Source organism: Poecilia mexicana, unplaced genomic scaffold (assembly GCF_051168715.1).
Source record: "Poecilia mexicana isolate PSO_F unplaced genomic scaffold, ASM5116871v1 scaffold_20, whole genome shotgun sequence".
NCBI lineage: Eukaryota > Metazoa > Chordata > Actinopteri > Cyprinodontiformes > Poeciliidae > Poecilia > Poecilia mexicana.
Genome location: NW_028263389.1, coordinates 21,464,911 through 21,470,948, shown reverse-complemented (window position 1 = coordinate 21,470,948; position 6,038 = coordinate 21,464,911). Strand labels below are relative to the sequence as shown.

Sequence of the window (6,038 nt, the reverse complement as noted above, 5' to 3'; positions counted from 1 at the left end):
TGTTGTCATGGGACACGTCTGCAGTGGAAACAACGAGTAAGAGCAGCAATGAGCACACACACACACACACACACGCACGCACACACACACACACACACACACACACACACACACACACACACACACACACACCAAAAAGACCCCACACCCTCCATGCTATGTCCATATATGATTTGGTTTGATGCAGCAGAGCTGATTGGCTGGCTACCTGTGGTTATCTGATGCGTTCAAACCACCAGAATAAAAACAGTTTGTGACATCATGACTGGTTCAGGCGGCGGCTCCATTAACAAAAGGAAACGGATATTTAAATTTTTTGTGGTGCAGCAACTGGTTCTGAGTAATGAAGCAAATCTCACAGCTGTTAAGTTTCACTTTTATTTTAAAGTTTGATCTAAAAAGTTTAATCAACCTGGAACTGAACATAAATGCAGCAGAGGATGGTTTTCAACTTAATCTGCTGGTAAAATGTCTTTATTCTGGGTTTTCTGTCCATTTCTTTTAACATTTTAAGGTTCAGATTTGCTAAATATATGAAGGGAAATTACTCAGTTAAAACAAGTCATGATGGAAGATATATTGAATATTATTTTTTTACAGTTATGGGTATAAACATTGACATTCTTGGTCTTCAGATTACTGGGGTCAGTTAATTATCTTTCTGAGAAGCTTTTCTTTTAATATATTTTTTTAGCATTTTCCACTCAAAATCTGATATTTTTAGTGATACACTCCAAAAAACCAAAATCTTACCACATCTATTTAGTCTAGTTTTTACTGCAAATGTCTTAAAATAATACAAAACTAATTTACAGCATAAGACATAAGTAAACAATTCATTAATATTAATGAAAAAGTACTATTGACAGTATAAACAAGATGTTTTTCCCATGTTGTAAGTGAAATAATATAGAAACTACACTGTAAAAAACATAAACTCTTATCAAGTATTAGGGTTTAGCTTCTAGTGTAAATATCTTAGTACACTTAATAAGACTAAACTAAGTTAAAAGTCACTTTTTACCAAGAAGTAAGAGCTTTTGTAAGTAAATTATTTACCAATATGGATTTAGAAAACCTCTAAGTACTAAAAAACTTTTTTCCCACTTTATAAGTTAAAACTAGACCAAAATACTTGGTAATATTTTGTGTTTTTGCTAAAATAATGCTGAAGCTTCAGTGACTCTAGTGTTTAATTCTTGATGGTTTAAACTTTTCCAAATTAGTTTTAAATATTTTCTGCTCAACCAGAACAAATTTCATCAGCTTTCATATCAATATTGTGTTTTTGTTGTTTCTTAGCTTGTCTGAAGGAAGAATATTTGTACATCAGGGATTTAAAAGTGTCTTAAACCTAGCTAGTTTCATCACTCAGGAAAAATTCTGATTATTTCTGAGCCACATATTTGCATAACATTCTCAAGTATTTCCCCTCAGTCACACATCTAAAACCGTCTCTGTGTGAGTTTATTAGCAGTGGAGGCTAAAAATAAGTGGCATGTTTTATTTCTGGAGCGTTTTTTCTTCTGCGTGGGAGGAAGTAACTCAGAAATGTTGGTGATTCCCTTCTCGTTTCCTAGATGACCACCACAAACACTGAGCTGCTGTTTGGTCATGTTATCTGAAGTAGTTTGGCAGATGTGAATCAGCTCATTACGGCACCATGACCTCGTAATTATCAGCATAACTGAGGGAAAAACATTCAAAACACGTCAACAAGTGATTCTGATGGCTCACTACAAACACAGGAGAGGTTGGTCCAGTCAAAGTATGGATTTAAATATGACTGAAAAGTCTTGATATGACCGTAAAACAGATTCATCACTAAAATCAGTCGATCTTGTCAAGTTTTTAGCAACCTGACTAAACAGACACACTGAGCTCATCTGGGTTTTATCAGGAGAGTAGAGCCGCCTGCTCCGGCTCTCCTCAGACGGACAGAGGCTCGGATCCCTGAAGTCCTGTCCTGCCTCCCATCCAGGCCCCTGCAGACTGAGCCGGGCCTGGGGCCAGGGCCGGGGCCGGGGCCGGCGGCCGGGCCCGGGGCCGGGCCTGGGGCCAGGGCCGGTGGCCAGGGCTGTACCACCCTCCCAGGCCTCCTGTCGCTGCGGTACATTAGCTGCCGCTCTGTCAGACTTGGTGTTTACGTTAGCTTTCTTAATTTTAAACTGAAGTGAAAAACCCTGAACCGTAACATCACATCTACATGTTCTGGTTTCCGCTGCTTCCCTCAACCTCGCAATTTTATTTTCTTAATTAAAACTTTTTCCTGACCTTATCATCTAGTTCTTGTAGTGTTAACATTTACCGTATTTTTCAGACTATAAGCCGCTACTTTTTTCCTACGCTTTGAACCATATGACTGATAGCCCGGTGCGGCTTTTCTGCGGTTCTTTCTTCAACCGCCAGGGGGCTCTTTAGCAGGAAGTGAATCATTGGAAGTCAAAATTGGAAATCAAAGAAGAACGTGCTAATTTTCTTTTACATGTTAGCAGCAGGCACGATGGAGAGATTTCTTCAAACTCATGTGATGCAATTTTCAGTTGAGTCGACCGATCTGGCACTACAAGAGGGAAATAGAGCCGCTGCACGTCATGAATGAACTATGGTTCGTTCATGCTGAACCATAGTTTCGGCATGAACGAAACTGTGGTTCGGCGTTGGAGACGGAGGGCCGCGTCCTAATAGGGCTGAGTTTTTAGGACACAGCTCTCTACTGCCCTCTGCTGCTTCCTTATGGAAAACCGAGAGCGGCGGAGATCCAGCGGCTTATATGTACGTTTCCAGTTTTTTATTTATTTGTTTGTTTGTTTTGTTTTGTTTTGTTTTGTTTTGTTTGTTTTCAAAAACAATTGTAGCTGCGGCCTATAGTATGGTTTGTTCTACAGTACGGAAAATACGGTAGTAGCAAATCACTGGGTCCCTTTTTCTTTCATATTTAATTCATATTTACATTTAAGATTTAACGTGTTTTATTGACACAACAGCTAAAACCAAAGCTAATCATCGTCAGCGAGCAGCTTTTTGTTCTCCAGCAGAAAGATGGAAATAAATCTAAGCTAAAGAATAACTGGAGCTAAAGATGAAAAGGCAGAGTAATTACCTGAAAGGGAGGCAACAACAATTACAATTCATTTAGGAAAGGGGAAGGAAACCAGTTATTAAGAGTAAAGACGTAGAAATATGTCAACAAAGCTGAAATGAAGATCAGAAAGGAAGGAGTTTATATAAAGTACAAAAGCATTAATTAAAAATATTAGTGAGGGAAACAGAATGGAAGAAATAATGATGATGAGATTAAGAGCAGGTCATATTTGTTTAAATGACTTTTTATGTCTATTGGGAGGAAAAATAATGATAAATGTGAAAGAAAATATAGATTAATTATTGATTAATTGTAAACCTAACGAGCCTGAAAGAGAGAAAAGTAGAAGGACGGGAGTTTTACTGGGAACTGAAGGAAACATGGTGGATGTTTATAGGTTTAGGAAAGCAGCATAACACTAAATTAAAAATAAAGATTAATAGATGTAACGTTGTGTTGCTGCACACTCATGAACAGTAGGTGGCGGTATGCACCTGAAAGTTGCTTTTGATCCGCCATCACAGAAAAGAAGAAGAACTAAAACACTTAATTAATCCAGAGTGTCAAACTAGTCACAATAGATAAGCATAATAAAGCAAAATCACTAAGAAATGACAGAACCAAAGTAAAACAAACACGGCTGATAATCACAGAAGAAGAAACAGAAATAAACAAAACCGACTCAACCAACCAAAGATCCCCACAGATGGAAACTTCAAAAGACTCACAAGTTTATAATCCAAAGATGATTATTGTCTCCTTGTTTCTGTCATCTGGATCAAAATGACTTAAAATGTGAGAATTAACTGTTTGCAATTTGAATTCTCGTTATTTAATCTTTTTATTTTTCTAAATGTTCTTCCTGTGGGGAACAGAAATGATTGATAAAATGAAAATCCATAAGAATGAAAGTGTATTTAGTAAAGCTGACCCTGGTTGGTCAGCCTCTTGTGATGTCATCAGATAATAGAGCTTTGGAGCGTGACGTCACTGCTCTAGTCGGAGGGGTATCAGCGCCATCTTAGGGGTCCATAGACAACAGTCTCGCAGTATAAAAAAAAACAGTCTCGCAGATTTTTTCAATCCAAGTTACTTAAAATAATTTAGCTATGGTACGAACTTGCTACGTTATTGTCTGTAATGTCCGATCACACGACTGAAACGGTAAAAGGATATAAGACGGACTTTGGTTTCACTATTATCCTGCTTGGAAACAACGTGAGGAGGCTAAGCTATCGGTGCTAACGAAAAGAAGACGAATGTCCTGGTATCAGCGGTGACACGTCTTGATATCACGTTCTCCAAAATCCCCAGATACCTACAAGTTTCCTCCAGACATTTCCTTTCTGGTGAGTGTCTAAATTTGCTTTGTTGGTTTTGTGTCATAATGTTCTATGATTTTGTCCGAGTGTTCTTACGTTCAGTTTCTGTTGTTTAGCTCGGGCTAATATTGTTTATGTAGCATAGTCCGAGTTTTGTCAGTGGACATCGAGGTTATTACATTATTGTGAAGTAAACTATTTTACTAGTGTTATCAAATTTACAGCTTTAATAGCGATGTGTTCTGATATGTCCTCTTAAAGGCAAACCGACGTATGAAATGGATGAGCTCAATCCTGACTGGGGTCCAGTGCTGAATGTGGGTCACTGAGGTAAACGCCACAACATCGGACCGACATGCGCGTCAATTAAAGAGGCGATACAGCAAAACCATCAACAGGTTACTGAGACTGATTTCATTATTTACCCCAGAAGAGATAAATAATGAAAACACAGTAGCAGAGGCAACAGAAGAGGAGCAAGTTGGAGAAGCTGAGGAGGAAGGAACCCCAGGAGAGGAGCTCAGCAAGGCTGCAGACTCTGAAGAGGAACAGGAACCATTTGTGTTGAAATACAGTTGGAAGTGGCTGTTCTCTCATTTAATAATTTAATGTATTAAACATTCATGAATCGTTTGATTCAAGCACTTCAAGTTGCATGTAAACGTGAAGAAAAGAATCACATTTTAAGTAACAATTTGATATTTAAATATTCAGGTAATAAACATACATGTAATGAGATTATATTTTTAAATAAATATTTTATGTGATTAAAGTAAACAATTATATAATCAGACATCTGTCAAGACACTGGGTTTTTGGGTTTGTTTTGCTTTTCATTTTATTAACTTTGTGTTTCAATTCACTTAAGTGGTTCATGGTATTTAGTGTAGTTAGAATAATATTATTGCTTTTCCTTGTTTGTCTGAGTCCATGTCAAGCCTTCTTTAATGACTATTCTATTTTATCCTTCTAGTTATTTCTTATTTCAGCCTCCCTGCAGGGTTTCTAGTAATGTTTATTTCTTAATTTGATCACCATAGGTTCAGTTATTGTTCCATGTCTGAGTCTGTATCTTTCTGTGTCATTCTAGTTGGGTTATTTCTTTGTTTAGATCTTCTAGTTTCTCTTGCTCTGTGTTCCTTAGTTCTTATTGTTAGATCAGCCTTGTTTCTACATCCACATAAAGTAAGTCCACTGCCTGCTGCATTTGTGTCCACCGCCACATCATGACACAAACCAGATGAAAGAGCCCATCTTTAAACTTTAAACAATAAAGGTGACAAATTTTATGAAATAGACCACACTTTGATAAATATTTGTTGTATTTAACATATTTCAGGTAAGTGAACATGTAATGACATAGATCCTGGCCTAGAATTTTATGCAATTGAACATTACGGGTAACAAGTGATGATCATCTGAGGTAATACATTTTATGAATTTTCTTTTTTTTTTTAAATATAATTCTGGTTAAAAAAGGGGTCAAAATGGAATAAAAATATGCCTAATCTATAGTTTAATAGAATAATTGTACACAGATTTTGAGTTAATAGGTTACATGACCTACAAGCTAAGAAAAATAAAACATTTTGACTGCAGAAATAGCTAAAAAATATATAAAAGGTGTTCAA

The 6,038-nt window shown here is 37.0% G+C and overlaps 1 long non-coding RNA gene across 1 annotated transcript; it reads left to right on the top strand.

Moving 5' to 3' along the window:
• Positions 1-4,053: 4,053 nt before the first annotated feature.
• On the top strand, positions 4,054-5,200 carry LOC148153456 (uncharacterized). Its single transcript, XR_015761656.1, has 2 exons — positions 4,054-4,434; positions 4,669-5,200. It is a non-coding gene; the product is annotated as an uncharacterized LOC148153456 (long non-coding RNA).
• The last annotated feature ends 838 nt before the right edge of the window (positions 5,201-6,038 follow it).